Source organism: Chiroxiphia lanceolata, chromosome 9 (genome assembly GCF_009829145.1).
Source record: "Chiroxiphia lanceolata isolate bChiLan1 chromosome 9, bChiLan1.pri, whole genome shotgun sequence".
In the NCBI taxonomy this organism is placed as follows: Eukaryota; Metazoa; Chordata; class Aves; order Passeriformes; family Pipridae; genus Chiroxiphia; species Chiroxiphia lanceolata.
In genome coordinates, this window is record NC_045645.1 from 18,002,204 (window position 1) to 18,019,184 (window position 16,981).

The window sequence follows — 16,981 nt, forward strand, 5'->3', positions numbered from 1 at the left end:
GCAGTTGAAATGATCTGACACTGAATATGTTTAAGGCTAGATTGTGCATATTTATCCTTAGTTGAAAAGGATCATTAGATTATGCCCATGCTCATATGAAATCGATAGTAACGTGCAATGAGCCTGTCCTCTCTTTTATGACAGCACTGACTTGAGTATTTTACACATAAATAGGGCAAGATATGAAGCAGAGTGCATACTACTTTAAGCTAGAGACATGGGAGACATGGACCATAAATCAGGATATGTGTGTGTAATTACAAGGTATCAGAACAAGTCCCAAGGGTATTTTTAGCATTGTAAAATGTTGGATAGACCTGCTTTCCTGCAGAACATTATCCTTCTCAATTCTTCACTCCTAGGTATCAGACAGTTTTGTTGGCCAGATTACTTGATATGGTAGCAGTGTGATAAATGGCAACTACAAGATTAAATTGTGCAAAGGCTCTGAACTAATTTTCTGACGTCTTCAGGGTTAAACACTTTCTTAGCTAACATTTGGATGCGAAAATCAAAGGCTTGGCTTTTTCTACAGGTGTGTAATATTTTGGGAAGATAGAAACATTAAAGTTGGAGGTGTCCTCTAAGGTCATCGGGTCCAACCATTAACCCAACAGTACCAAGGCCACCACTGACTAAATTATCTGAAAACTCCTTATTCTAGTATACTTTTACTTTTTGTGGAGTAACTAGCTGTCATTTAGCTTGATTTAGCTGATTTACTCATATCAATTAATTGGATAATGAACCACAGGCAAGCTCTAGGTATCTGAAAACTATTATCCTAATTTTGCCATTTACTGTAGGAGAAAATAGAATATAAAATTTCCCCAAATGTTCTAAAAATGTATTTCTATTTGAATAAACTATTTATTTGTCTTTGCTGTTCTATACTATCCTCAAATCAATTTTTACATAGTTCTTCACTTCCTATTTGAACTATGCAAGGATTTTCTCATGTCTTAAAATGGTGAGACCACTTCTGATGCTGGAACATTCGTACCTCTTGCTTAAATTGTGTAGCTTGCACCAGTAGTTCTGTGGGTAATATTTGGTGGATAATTTATAGGTTAATCTCAAAGCTAGTTTACTGTCATTTCATTCCTGGGTCTAATGGATGAAAGAAGCTGAACTCATGATATTCTGTTTACTGCTAGAGATGGCTGGGCAATTTCTTTTTTTGTGGCTTTGTGAAGTAGTTGTAACATGATCTAAAATATTTTGATATTAAAGGTTCTACAGCAATAATGGATACATTAAACAATATGTGTTCTGAAAACAGACCCTATCCACCACTTAAAAATAAATGCAAAGAAAGTACTTTGTAAAGGTATTAAACATTTAACAGTCTTAAAATATATTTTTAATAACTGAGTGGTACGTTCTCCTTACAAAATAGGTTTTTAGATTAACCTTTATACAGTGGTAATATTCTTCTTCAGATTTTCACATATACTATTAATAACATCAAAACATCTTTAAAATTCACCTTATGAAGTGTTTGGGGAACTTTTTTATTATATCTGGTACTTGTGGTTTTATTATTGGTTAGAATTATTACTATTTGAGTTGTACCTGCCTTTTTTTTATGCTCTCACCTAGTTAGTCAGTTTAGTCATACTAAGCTCTACTGATTTTGGTAAGAAGATAGAGCTTTCGGCAGCAGCCCAGGGTTTCTGGATTTTTTATGGTGTGGATGAATTTCCAGGATGACTGGAGTTCAAGTCCTTTGCATCTTAGACATATCTGGTCTGTGAGCAGATGATGTGAAAATGTATGTGTCACATTATATACTGTGATTAATTTCTAGGAGCCTGAAATATCACAATTCCTGTCCAGAAGTGCTGGGTCTCCGACTTTGGACTTTGTCCTCATGACAGGTCTGTTTTTAGTGTACAGTTCCAACATATGCCTAGAGCAACACATATATCTAAGGAAAGTGGTTTTTTTCATATTTATATTCTTCTTATTTATTTCAAAGCATGTAAATCATAGAATCATAGAATCAAACGGGTTGGGAAGGACCTCTGAGATCATCAAGTCCAACCCTTGATCCACTACCACCACAGTTGCTAGACCATGGCACTAAGTGCCACGTCTAGCCTCATCTTAAAAACCTCCAGGGACGGAGAATCCACCACTTCCCTAGGCAACCCATTCCAGTGGCTGATTACCCTCTCTGTAAAGAATTTCTTTCTAATGTCTAACCTAAACCTCCCCTGGCACAGCTTAAGACCATGCCCTCTTGTCCTACTGCTGGTTGCCTGGGAGAAGAGACCAACCCCCACCTGCCTACAACCTCCTCTCAGGTAGTTGTAGAGAGTGATGAGGTCTCCCCTGAGCCTTCTCTTCTCAAGGTTAAACAACCCCAGCTCCCTCAGCCTCTCCTCATAGGACTTGTGCTCCAGTCCCTTCACCAACCTCGTTGCCCTTCTCTGCACCTGCTCCAGCACCTCAACATCTTTCCTGAACTGAGGGGCCCAGAACTGGACATAGTACTCCAGGTGAGGCCTCACCAGCGCTGAGTACAGGGGCAGAATCACTTCCCTGGTCCTGCTGGCCACACTGTTCCTGATACAGGCCAGGATGCCATTGGCCTTCTTGCATGCTCTTATCAGGAAAGGCAATTTTACATTGGCTCTAAGCTAGACCTTGAATATTAAGGGTGGATGTTTTAAGGTTTTCATATGCGTTAATATGGATTTCCCAACAATCAGCTGAAACTCTTTAAAACTGCATTTTGTGATGCCCTGCAGCATATTCCTGAGGGCTCATTATCTTGTCAAAGCTTGTAGGATATGGACCCTGCAGGAATGATGATGTTACTGAGTGAGTTAATATGGAGTTAGATTTTTTTTGCATGGTGCTAGGAGGAAAAAGGCTTCAGTAGATACAGATGGAGATGAAAACACAAGACCCTGTGAGACTCTACCCACTGTACTGGTTCTAAATTTGTTTTGGACAAATTGGATTTGTTGCTCTTCAGATTTCCTTCTGAAAACTCTCTTGTGACTTTATTGTCAGCTGAAGTGTTTATTGACTGAGAAGTGCATGCATTTCAGTGATGGATATAGTGATCCTGATAAACACTTTGGGGCTTTCGTGATGCGATATGCTGTGTAAGTGTTTGTGTCGTTTTATGATGGAGTGCTCAGAAGCTTATTTAAATAGAAAGTAGAATAAATACCACACAGTTTCAGCAGCCATTAGTTTCATTAAAGCTAGTACAGAGATAAGAGTTAAATGATTTGTGGATATATACAAATGTCTGAAAGTAGAAAAGCAACACAGAATCCAATGCCATTATTGCTGGGAGAAGTGCCAGTGTTCTCATTATTTTTAATGACTTCCAAACTGGGCCCCTAGTGACTGATGAGGTAAGCAATTTCAGATGGGAAACGTGATATACTCCATACTGGAAGGTGCTGAATGCCCTCAGTTTTTAGGGGCCATGGCTGTGCTCAGGATACTGTAAGAGGCAGCAGACAAATTGTAGGTTGAAGGCTATTTCTTTAGGAAGAGAATAAGGAAGGTTTTTCTGTGTTGTTGAATAAAATAGGTCAATCTAGATGATAAAAAGTGTATGTAATGACACTGCTCATCAAAAGAAATCCATCACTGAAGAAAGGTAGATACTAAAGAATACATCTGCAGCTCTTTGAGTTTTACCCCAATGTTAAAAAGAAAAAAGCCAAACAAAACCTTCAGTAGCTGTTTCTGTTTATTGAAAAAGATAAGCATCTTGTGAAGATCTGGAGGTTGTTAATAATGAAGTGGCTATTGTGACTAGTGTGAGAAGCACTTACCTCAGAAGCAGGTGGCCTGTGGTTCCCATGTGCCCAATGACTCCCTTCTTGCACTGCTGCATGTGCTGGAGAGCTGGGTCCTTCAGAAATCCCACCAGCACTCATCTTGTCTCCTGGTAGGGAAGCAGTGCTTGGGTGTCTCCTCCTGTGTAGGAGGGAGTTTGCAGAAGCAGCTTCTCCAAGAGGGAAAGATCCCAGTTTGAAACACCTCTGACTGCCCGTGGGGCTGCTTGGCTCTCTGGGCACTAAGCAAGACATGTGAGTCAGGAGTACTAAACAGTAAATCAGGGAGACAGTAAATGCTGGAAGTGTTTTAATGGTAAATAAAGGACTTCTTCAGGATCTGGGCTGCTTTTTTTTCACTCTGGCACATATTTTCTCTATGTTGAACAGGAGGCCCCAGTCAGGGAACCCTACTCACTACTGGCTAGCCTGGGGGCAGGACATCCATTACCATCCCTTCTGGCTGGGCATGTCTGCATAGAAATGGTTCCGATTGTGCCAAATATGTTAAAATTTAAAATATTTTCAGCTTTTTAAAGTTGCTGATCTGGGCTCTAAGCAATGAAAAATATTGCTTGTGGTAGAGCAAGAAAGTTGCATAATGCCACTCATATGATGATGAAATGTCTGCTTTGGAAGTTAAAATTATTGGAAAGATGACCCAGTGATAGCACAGAAACCCACAAATTACATAGATTTAAAGCAAACACAAACAGTGTATTTTATGGGGTGTTTTTTGGTTTGGGTTTTTTTTAATGCGATAGATTAAATGATGGAGCTTGCTGCCATAGGATACCTGGGAAGCTAAAAATACAGCTAGTTTGCAAAGATATGAGATAATTTTCTAGAATATGGCTCTTGGAAAAAAAAAAAAAAAAAGCTGATAGCCAGACTCTATCTTAGGAAAACCTATAATTGACATATTGCTCAAATCTGAAGAAATAAATCAGAGGAAGGCTCATGCTCTGTTTCCTCTCTCTTGACCACTGCACCTCCACTGCTGATCAGCACAGAAATGAGGCACAGTGTTGGCCTCACCCTGGAGCCAATACCATATGCCTGCTCCTCTATCCAAAGATTATTTGCAGGGCCAAATGTAGATGTTGAGAAGTTGTTACCGTCTCGTTTATATTTGAGCTGGGAGCCTTGCAGTCATTGCTAATCTTAATCCAAGCCATTTGTGCACTGGTGGTCCTGCCTGTTTTCAGGCATCCCAGATGGGGTCTGGTCCAGAGAGGGTAAAGAACATCACTCAGCAGTCTCATAAGTAGCCTCTGCAGCTGAGCCATGCACAGAGAGTTATGACCAATGGAAATTAGGTGAGCACTCTACTGTATAAATTTTCACTACCCTTGAGTATAAGTTACTTTAGACACATAGTAATATCCATAATTAAAATGCTCCCTCGAAGTAAATAATTAAATGAGGATTACAATTATGAGAGGCAAAGTGACACAGGTGACAGGCTTACCTTAAGTAGGACAATTAAACTGTAAATTAAAATTAAACTTCTCCATGAAATTAGAATACTGCGTAAGGTAGTTATCTAAGAGTAATAGGTTAGGTCTCTATGCTGCATCAATAAATCCTTTCAGAGATCTTTAGAAAATGTATTTTCTACCCTGTTGTTTTGCGTCTGTATTTTTAAAAAATACTTCCTAATTTAAAGGAGAACAAAAGCCTAAAGTGCAGTTTCGGTGTTCTTTGGCAAAATTGATGCTTTATTGGAGAAGTTTCATTTAAGTAATATTTTCCCTTAGAAAATGTGGGGTTTTTTTCTTTTTTTTCCTTTTATTTCTCTTTTTATTTCTCTTTTCATTTTATTTCTCTTTTTATTTTTCTTTTTATTTCTCTTTTTATTTCTCTTTTCCTTTTATTTCTCTTTTTTTCTTTTTCCTTTTTTTTTTTTTTTTCTTTTTTTTTTCTTTTTTTTTTTTCATTTTTTTTCCTTTTTTTTTTCTTTTTTTTTTTTTTTTTTTTTGTGTATTGGAGATATTGAGCGCTGTGGGAGTGTTTGCTGCTGGAGAGATGCTTCTGTGCCTGAGCAGAGCTTGGTTAAGGACCTGCTCAATGTTAGATAGTGGAAGTACCATCTTTACAACTTTAGACAATTTTAGAAGCTTTGAACACCTCTAGTATTAACTTCAGGGCCCCTTCTGGAGTTACAGATGTTTTTGACTTTGTCCAAGGGAGTAAGGCAGCATTTAGGATGCATTTAGGGCTACTGTTGTATGTTAATGGCAAGATTTAGCAAACCCTTTTTTGTGTTAATAGTCCCTCATTACATAAGTAGTCTGACTTAGTTCATTGAGTTATTTTTGTGAGTAAGAATGTTCTGACCATGTAAATGATCTACGCACTTAGATCCTCAGAAGGTTACTGGCATGTAACGTCACTGTTTGTAGTCATTGCAAAGCTGGTCAAGCTGAGTAGTGGCTTTTTGGGAAGGAAGCACTCCTGGGGTTTGCTGGCGTCTCAGCAGCTTTGTTGGTGTTTTTTATCACAAATGTAGAGCTACTTAGATAAATGTGCTACATTTACGTGGTGTGGGATGTTTATTAAAAGTTTTATTGAAGTAAATAATCAGAAATTCGGAAATTATTAAAAAATTAAATTAGATTCTGAACATAGTAATTCTATATCCCCTGTTAGTATGACAATTTGAACCATGTTAGTCTGCTAAATCAGAGCATTAGAATTTCTCAAAATATTTTAATACTTTTCATCTTTTAGTAGGTCCTTTTATGGTCTCTGCTTTTTGATCTCTGCTTCTAGTATTACATTTTAACCAATTTGTTAAGAAGATGAAGAAACAAGATACTAATTTTGACACCTTTGTTACTCTCAATTCAGAGAGAAAGGAACAGATCTTTTTATCTTGGATGTATGATCTTAAAGCTGAAACAATTTAAATCACTTTTTAGATACTGTACTGTTTAGTAAAATATTTAGTGCTATTATGATAGTGTAAACCATTAGACTGCAATTACACTAGCACAGCACAGAGCCTAACAGTTCTGTTGGAAAACAATGGTGATGTGTGATTGCTCCATTAGGACTGGAAGTCTTGAAGCACTGAGATTATTAAAAAAAATGAATCACTGTTACAGTCTTGATTTTTGTTAGATTGTAATAAAAATATCTTAATTATGGACATAACTAGCACTGTGTCAACCTCTTAAGGAAGTATTAGAAAAACCCCAACAACCAGTAAGGATTCCTTGAATTATGATTATGAGGTCTTTTGCCTTGCTGCAGCTGGAAATCCAGATATTAATCTGTATTTTCTCCAAAGTGTTATTTAGGTAGGTTGTACTGCAGCATGTTTTCAGGACTTAAATGAGACTGTTTTTACATATATTTATGGGAGCAATGTTTTAAAGGTTGTGAAAAATTTCAAGTCATATTTTTGTCTAAATATTCTTTTTCAAAAATGCTCAAACGTACACCCAATAATTTCAAAGACAAGTATAGATGAAAGGTAGGAGGAAGCATTTTCTTTTTGCTACCTTGTTTAGCTTTGAAAGCATTTAATAAGAGTTCACAGCAACAGGACGAAAAGAAGCATTTTGAAAATAAAAAGGAAATAAAATTTTTTAAACCAGGATCAGGCACTGTTATTACCATTAACACTGGTAATAACATCTAACTAGCAAAGAAGAAAACTGATTTAATTTGAAATTGCTGGCATTCCTTTATATTTGGGATGTGGATGTCAGTAGCATATATGCCTGTGCTTAATATAATCAGAGACTGCAAAAAGACTGAACTAGTCATCACTGAGCTAACTGTTGGGGACTAAAAACTGTAGGCATTTGAAGATGATTCTTTCTCTAACAATCCATATATGGAAAAATAAAGAAGGAAAAAACCACTCTTGGCTGACAAATTCGAGAAATTAATTTAGAAGTTTAGCAAGAGTTCTGAGGGCGGGAAGAAAAACTGGATTTTGGGCTGAAAATGATTTGTGTGTACTTCAAAAGTAGAACGAGAATGAGTTTTGCCTGTGATGACACATGAGTGATACTGCACTTACCCTGGTGTTGCAGGGGTGACCAGCTGGTGCAATGGCTGAGCCCTCCTTGCTGCATCCTTGCTGCAGGAATGCGCCCAAGAGATAGGAAAAGCAGAGATTAGAGGCAATGTGAAGAGTGAGAAAGATTGGTAGAATGAAAGAATAAAGAGAGTGTATGTGATCCAGGCAGAAACAGTGATGTTCCTTACCCTAAGGAATTCTTTTTCTTCATCCACCATTTACGAGAAGGTTTAGACTTCTCACAGCCTTTAGGTATAGTTAGACAGTATTGTCTGTGGTAGCTTGTTTCTCTTAGTTTGGTTGACTTGTCTTTCACATTCAAAAGCAGTTCAGATCAGTGGAAATAAACTTTAAACTTAGATTGATTAAACATTGTCTAAGTTGCATTCTATGAAATATGTGTAAAACAGATAGAACATGTCACCTGTCAGCATCTGCAGTTAACCCCATGCTTAAGTTCATGAGAATTTTGGTGTTGATCAACACTGAATAGGGATTTTGAAATGTGTGAGCATGACTATTAAAACACTGTATTAGTGAGAAAGGGGTGCATTTTAATACAGAATTAACAAATACAAATGATACAATTTAAATAACACTGTTGAAAATAACACATGAAAAGGTCTTTAAGGTTATATATTCTTTGAACTGTGTCCTTAGCCGGACAGCAATATGTCAGAAGTTAATTTGTATGAGCTATGGGACAGAAGTGACCTGGACCCTGTTTAAGGGTGCTCTGGCATGGAGGGATTTTTGAAGTAATGAAGAAATGGGCATGAACCTCTAAAATTCAGGGTCATGTCACAGGCCCTGGATTTGGACCAGCAGCTGGCCACATCCACCAAACTCCTGTGGGCTTGGGACTCTGCTGAATGCCATAGAGGACAGTCTTATTGCTGGTAATCTGCTCCAGTAACACCAGTTCCTTAATGGCTGCCAGGAAAAAAATAGAGTAATTTGAAATATGACAGTATTGAAGGAAATTGCTTCAAAAAGCTGCAAGTCTCTTCCTCCACAAATTCTATTTAAAGAATCCCAGATAGACTACCTCAGCATACACAACACACAGACTTGTGATCTTTTCTTTGTGTTTTAGAGACAAGATGGATGTTATCTTCCCCCTTATTTGGGATGCTTTCTAACAAGATTTACCTGCCCCTCTGCAATTGTCCCTCTTCTAGATAATCTGGGAGAAATGCTATATGAAATGAAGCAACAGAAGTGCTGTATAAAATACTTAAATTGTGTATTAGCAAAAATGAATTTCTAACAGTCTTGTATAGACTTTTAGGGCAAGTCTGGTTCCTCCCCTGTACTGTATAGAAGCACTGATAACTAAGTGAAGCTTAAATGTTGGCATAGTGACTTTAGCTGTCTGTAGCTTGATTTTGGCTGCATCCTCCTGCTGTTGTTTACAGCAGCTCTTTCTGGTTTTTGAAGCTCTTTCCACATTTTATTGCTTAAAATTAACTCTCTCTTTGAATACTGTAGCTTTCTGAAACTTGATTTTTTTGTTTTTATGGGTTGTGCTCTTGCATGGTATTTTTGCCTGGTTTTCTAGAGAATTGAGATAAATATGGCCATGCTGGTGTGTCCGGGGCACTCAGTAACTGTTGAATACCGCTGCTGAATTTCAACCACATTTGATGGCATGAGACAGAGCTTCAAAGATATTAAGTTTGATGGAGTACAGCTACATAAATACTGCATGATTGTTCACCTTTAACTGAACGTTAGAGAGATGTTCTAGATGCTCGGTGGGGAAATCTTTGTTAAGACACCAGAAAACTCAAAGAAGAGACACGAAGCTGTGGGCAGCTCAGCTGATAGAGATGCTGCTGAGCTGCCCCCACTCTGCTGTTGCTTTCCCTTGGCTGGGCTGCACGTCTGGCCCATGCCCCTCACCTGTCTCTGCCCGGCTGCAGCGGCCCCATGCAGCGCCTGTGCTGTGGCCCAGTGTCTCGGGCAGCAGTTAGTGCCCATCCTGTACATCCTTCCCAAACACAGCTGGGGAGATGGCACTTGCTGCTCTGGGGCTGTGCACTGGCCTGGAACAGGGAACCTGTGCAGAGGGTCTGGAAACTTCTCATTTGTCCAGTAGCACCTCTGTGCTCCTGTCTGTATGTGTGATATCCTTCCCAGGCTGTGCACCATAAATCTCTCTCCTGTGTCCCTGGGGTACCCCCCATGTACTTTGCTGATATCTTGTACTAGCTGAGCTAATCTTAGCACTGTCTTTCTTGACTCTCGTTTAATGCAGTTGGTTAAGATTTTTAAGTACTTTGGCTTGTTTTTTCTCAAATACCAGCTGTCAGAAGCTCACATAGGTCTCGTGAAACAGGTGCAGTTTTTGAACTGATTTAAACAAAGAGGGGAGAGACATTTGGTAAATATTAATTGGCAGGCACTCTGAGAGCAGACAAAACGGAAAAAACCCTGAGTTTGGCAGTACCCCACAAATGGGATTTTTTTTTTTTTTTAGAGGATGTAGATATCATTTGATTATAGGAAGCACTTTGTAAGGCTGCAACCTCTGACTCTGGGAGCATTTGTTAACTGATTCTGTGGCACCTCACAGTCATAATCTTTTTCATCTGTATTCTTGTTTTGGATTCCTTCTGGGTCTTCTAATATTTCAAAGAAGAAGTAAAAATGCTAACACAGGAAATAAACATAGAGATTTTTTTCTCCAAGTAACATATGTTGCATAAAGCTTACCTGTGAAGTATTGAACCTGAAGTGAATACATGAGTCCTACCCCATTTTAAATGCTACCTTAGTTTTATGACAACGATATTACAGTTTCCCAATCTATGGACCTTTCTCACAAGAAATATTTGTAGATAAAACTTCATGAATGGCGATAAAGTAAGGAAAATATCCCTTTATTCTCTGATAATGCAAGTCTAAACATGAACAAACAGGAAAAAAATGTTATTTATGCTAGCTGGTACGTTATTATGCATCTTTCAGTGTGATTTCTGTTTATTGCTGACTGAAAGGGGAACTTTGACCTTGGAAAGAAGAATTCTTTGTGTTCAGACAGCAAGAAGGATATGGATTGCATCAGCCTCTTCCCCCCTTGTGACTTTTCTTCATTTGTGGACTAAATCCTCTGGTATTTGTGTGCTCAGAGTTTCACATGGAGCACTTCAACACAATGTGGCTGCTTGGGGGAGTGGGAGGAACAGCACACTTTTAACAAGTGTCCTTGAGGCAGAACAACAGGAAGGCACATTGCCACGCATCAGCCTTTATTTATGCATATGGAGTGCAAGGTAACCCGCACTGGGGTCTGCTGTGGGAGAAGGCACAGCGGTGTCACGGAGCTCTGGAAGTCCAGTAAAAACAATGAAGGACGTGCAGCTTCTCTGTATCTGCTCTGCATAATGGTGACTCTGGTTTTTACAGTGCTTGGATGATTGGTTGTCCTGGGATTTAGTGAAGGACATGGAAAACAAGTGCATTTGCTGTGTGTACTTCATGCTGATAGTCTGGAAATGGAGCAAGTCAGAGAGAAATGTAGCTTTTGGGATCATTAAAAATCCATTTTCATTAAAAGCCAAGTATTGCAGTGACATACTTATTTATACATTCATTCCCTGACTGTCTATGTCTTAGAGTGAAAAGAAAGCCTTTTCATAACAATTTTAAAGCCTAAATGAAAGAAAAGCATTCTATTTACCTTGAATTACTTACGTGGCATACTTGTTTGTTTTTTCATGCTGTCTTGGGTGGCAACTGCTCTGCGTTCTTTCTTTACCTCCAGTTCCTTTTGTCCTATCTATCTATCTATCATTTGTTTTTATCTATATCTTCTGCCTATCTATCTATTTCCTCTTTATGCTTAGAGTTAGTTGCAAATTATATTTGTGATGCAGGGAGCTTACAATCTGACTGTCTTGATGTTATTTTATGCAACCATGACTACCGTAAAAATTGGCTTTACTGCCTCTTTTGTGTTATTGATTCAAGCCCATTTCAGAATTAACTTGTTTGGAATGATCTGGCAATGTTGTGTGCCCTAGGTTCTCTCAGGAAAAATTCATATCTCATAACTAAATGCAATAAAATGTTCAAATATATCTAAACACAGTTATATTTTGAATTTAGATGAAAACCTTATGGAGTCAATCAAATATACAAGGCATGTGCAAGTTTTAGTTCTAGACTTACGAGTACTGTATTGCAGGAAAAAAGTATTCAGAGACCAACTTCTTCCTAGAGATCTGTCTCTTATGTATGCTTTATGAAATGCTTAATCACATCATTCATGTTTCCATCCTGAATTGGTTGGACATAATTTTGACATTTTGACTGTAGGACTGTATCTGTAATTTGAGATTATTGCCTAAATTCATTTAGGGATTTAGTGTTTCAAATCTTAGTTTTACATTTATCTTCATGTTAGGTGGAAACATTTGTGTGCTGACAGGCAGTGGAAAGTGATCTACAAAAATAAATCTTCCTGCATTAATGACCTGACTGGTCCATTTTGAACTTTCTCTTGCAAATGGAGAAAATTAGATGCTAGTAGAAACAGGAAAATGCATAACATGTGTTTATTCCAATGTTAAAATGCCCAGATGTTACAAATGGTCCACTACATCAGATCCCAGTCCTGAATGTCTTTGAGTCATAAACCCAGTTGTACCTGGGAAAGCTCATCTCCAATTAGAATTTTTTTCCAAGTAAACAAAAATGTGAAGTAAACTTCTAATGACCCAGTAATTTTTTACCCTTCTATTTCATAGCCATCAAGACTCCTCTGCCCAGACCCCTGCCATGAGGACCGCGTCTCCTGAGTTGCAGATTTCACTTTGGTAGCCAGAAGCCAGGGAGCTGGTGGCACCTGCACAGCCCTGACCCGAGGCAGTAACCCAGGCCACACTGTGCTCTGGGAGCAGATTGGCTTTTTTTGGCTGGTGGAAAAGAGCTGTATGCCAGCTACCCTTTAAAATGTTTTAGTAGTCCTGGAACTGGAATACAAATTCTTCCTTTTTGTTTTCCTTCATAGCTTTTTCCCTGACTGGTCTCTCTTAGTTCTTTACTAGTCTTATTGGCTTTCAGAGTACAGAGTCTTTCTTGAGTGTGTATTTTAAATGTGTGGAGGAAAAAACTACCCAGGGTGAGTACAAAACAGATGCGAGTATATCCTGAGATGAGTGCAATATGGATAAAGAACTGTTATTCTTCCCACATCCGCGTTTCCATCTACTTATGAGATATATACATGTGCCTTGTTAGCAATGATGTTATAATGCAAAAGCTAAAGTTTTCATATCGAAGGAAACACATATTGTTAAATGAGCTGAGAACATTCTCCCAAGGGTTAGCATTTCTCTTGTATGTGTGAAATTCTACTGAAATAAATGGCCCTATTATTTTAATTGCATCTTTTGGTATTAGAACATCTTTCTTTGTACTGCAGTAAAGAACCTTCTTTTTCTTCCTTGCCTGAAAATGTGAAATGAACAAACACAGTCAATGCATTAAAACATTTATGACTTCACCAGCAGAAGACTATACCAATATACATAGGTGCACATATACATATATGAACTAAATTCATATTTTATGATGTATTCTTCCATTCTGTCTGAAAATATAGAAATAGGATTTCTACTTTTAAAATAGGTATGAGTAAAATTTTGGCTTGTCCTTTTGACTGATATCTTGTTTACAATGCTAATAATGACCAAGACAGTTTAAAAACAAAATCAAACCCAGAACAAACCACAAGAAAAAGGTACCATTCTTTAAGGAGAACACAGTAAAAATTTTTGAAAAAGGATGGTACCTGTTTAATAAGTGAATTAATACTTGGGCTCTAACACTCTTAACAGCTGTGAGTAGATTTTGGTTCTTGAAATACTTGTACTATGTTCCTAATTTGCTCCTGTGAACGAGGGATTATGCAGTATAACAGGTTAAACTTCTATGGACCATTCTAATTTGTTTTGTAGGATGTCAGAGAAGGGAGGGAGGAACCCTGTTTATCATGTTGTGATCAAAAGCACAATAGAGTAGAAAATTTTCTGTGAATATAGGCTTGAAAAGTAATTTGTTGGTATGTTTATTTCCTCTCTTCTGCAGCTGTTCAATTACGAACTGTTACTGCTGGTCAGAAAACCAAGTATCTGTTCTCTAGGGTACCTACATTGTACTCCATTGTTTGAAGATTTGGTTTCTTTTATAATTGGAATTAAATATTGATATTTTTTTTTAAAGGAATTCTCCCACATTTCCATCAGAATACTATCTGAACATGCTCACGTGTGTGCACACTGTCTGTTTAATATATGGATACAGTAATAATGTAAACCTGAAAACAAAATTAATTGCACTTACAGAGGCAAAACAATTTTTAATCATACAGAAAAGATCAAGGAATGATTTTTTAAGAGCAAAATGAGAAAGTTATAGGGTTAGTGTTTATTGGATTTTCTTGTTTGCTTTTTTACCAAGTCTATTAAAGTTTTATAAGGGCACACAAGCTTTAAGAGGAAAAACACTTGTAGACCTGGATAAACATCCCTTTTATAAGTCACCAAATATTGCTGTACAGCCCTCCACTGAGAGGGGATCCTGTGGGGTGTGGGACGAGGACTGTTTCACTCAACTCTAAGCTGGAGTGGGGGCCTTTGGAGGCACCAACCTCTCCCATGTGCAGCTTCAGAGGGTTGCTGGTTTTAGTTATTTTTGTTGCATGTGTGTGTGTAACTAAATATCTACTGGTCATCTGTTTATTACCTGGGAGAAGAAAATACAGGTGCAGTGACAAGTACTGAGTTGTCTCATTTTGGAATTTTTCCCTGCAGTGGAAATGATGGATTTTGTTTTTCATCTCTTCATACAGAATGATCTGCTATTTTGAGCAAATTAATGAGATAGCTTGCTACTTACAAAGTAGGTCAGAACTGCTCTAGCATAAATTTCTGGGGTTTAGTGCTGCTTTCCCCATTCTCTTCACTGGCAACCTGTGTCAGCACGTGCAAACCTCCAGTTGGGTGTTGCTGTCACTGGGTGCCAAGGGCTGCCCAGCTCTAACCCAGCACTGCAGGGCTGTGCTGCCAAAGCCTAGGGTGCCTCACAGTGCTAAGCCTTGGCACAGCCCTTGGAGCAAACAGCATCTTGCAGCTGTTTCCATAACAACACACTTGTTAGAAAATAAATATTTGTTCCACTTTAACAACTGTCATTATGCTAAGAATTAATTGATATTAATGTTTTTTCCCCCTCTTTGTGCTTGAGAGCATTTTAGAAATAACCCAGAAATGTTTATGAGACAATGCAGCATCTGAGACTATTGCAGCTGGCTGTGCCCTACCATGGACTTGGGCTGGTGAGGAGCAGGAGCTGGTAAAAAAACTCTCTGGTTTTGGTTAAAAGGCAGATCAGTTCTGCTCTGTAGAGCAGTCTGGAGAACAGCTGTGCTGATGGGTGTGGGAGCAGAGAGCAGTAAGGCTGGTGGGAGAGCAGGGCAGGAAGGCACTGTGGGATGGGCACAGCTTCAGGAGGCCCTTTGCCAACATCCTTTGCCCAGAAAACCCAGCTTTAAGGTGTCCTCCAAACTCTTACTGCCACCCCACATAGCACAATGACCTGTGTCAGTCCTCACAAGTTAAATACCAAGAGTGGGAAATGTACTGTGGTAGTCCTGTAACTGTAAGTGTACTCTTGCCTATATGTATGCAATTTTGGCTACTTTGAAATAGATAATCACAGATAAAGGTGTAAAATATTGTTATTCCTTAATATTTTACTTGTAGTACCTGCTCATTTCAGTATTTGAGGTTATAAATTCCAATTTAAAAAAAAAATCAATTACTTCAAAAATTCCTGGAATTCAACCAGTGTTACAAAAATTCAGATTTATGAATCTTTTTGGAGTATATTTATTTGGTGTTTTTTAATAGAGGAAAGTTTTCTCATAGGAGGAAATTTCTGGCTGCTTGCTACTGGTTTCCTTTCTGAGATGTAAGCCTGTGTTAATAAAGACTTGTAGAAAGCAGACCAGAAGTTTAGCCATGGCAGCATTAGCAGGAACTACTGTCACACAGCATATTATTAGCTCAGCCATGTTTTCTTATCTTGATCTATTCTGTTAGTAGGACACACTGATTTTGCCCAAAGCCAAAATGTGTTTTTTCTGCTCTGTTTGGATTGTGTTATACTGTGCCTACCAGTATGGCATCTGTGTGCCATAAACACCATGACTAGGAGCTGTCATTTGTCATGATAAGTGAAACCCATGTTTGTCACCAATGTAAATAAGTGTCACCAAACACAATTACCAGCACGAGACCTTTTGACAGAGCAGTTGTTATTGCATCCCATTCAAAGGAGGAATTACTGAAGTGTTTGAGTCCTTGTTTAACCATGGTTCATCTTTCAACATTATGAAAAGTCTCTTATCTATCAGCTGTTAATTCAGAGTGACACAGTACAAGAGCAGCTCTAGAGCAAAACTTCAGCTGTAGGGGACCAGGAATAGTTGAACTGACTCTTGCTGCTGAAGGGCAGTGGTATTTTGCCCCTTGTTCAAGGGAATTAAAACATGTGAACTGGAGAAAGAATTAGTGACAGTAGAACATTATGCCCATTTTAAAGAAGTGGGGCTTTACATTGAATAGTTGTTTTCTGTAAAGATCAGAGAAAAAGATTATTTCCTTGCTTCTTCCTTTCTTTCTTTGTTTTTTTTTTTCCCATCCTGGAAGCACGTTTAATGCTGGGGAGTAGCTGAGAAGTTCTTACTGCAGGACTTTTAATGGAAACACTGTAGATTTTGTAAAAGACAAGGAATTTGGCAGGAGGAGAATAGCTCTCTGTCTTTGGCAGTCCCACTGTTCATACTGTGCAAACACTTTCTGAAGATGGTCTGAGTCATTCCTGTAATTTGATGTACGCAATGAGTTAAGTGAATACCTACCAACTGAGGAAGGTGAATGAAAAGGGCACAGATTTGTTTGATAATTATTAATTTGCCTAATGTCACTCTCATGCCTTTAAATTTGTTAATGGAGAATTTTTCAGTTATATTTGGGATTGCTGCAAGAACTAGGCTTTGATAAGATGTATTTGAATTGATGAACTACCTAACTTACACAGGGAGCCATCTTTTGCTCTTGTTTCT

The 16,981-nt window shown here is 38.3% G+C and overlaps 1 long non-coding RNA gene across 2 annotated transcripts in view; it reads left to right on the forward strand.

The window, feature by feature from the left end:
* Positions 1 to 16,981, forward strand: part of LOC116790937 — a 41,360-nt gene that overhangs the window by 15,683 nt on the left and 8,696 nt on the right. Inside the window, exon 1 of one of the 2 annotated variants that reach the window (XR_004358551.1) lies at positions 10,921 to 11,123. The exons of the other annotated variant lie outside the window; for it this stretch is intronic. This is a non-coding gene — a long non-coding RNA (uncharacterized LOC116790937). Of the gene's footprint in view, positions 1 to 10,920; positions 11,124 to 16,981 lie in introns of those variants that run through there. 2 annotated transcript variants of the gene reach the window in all.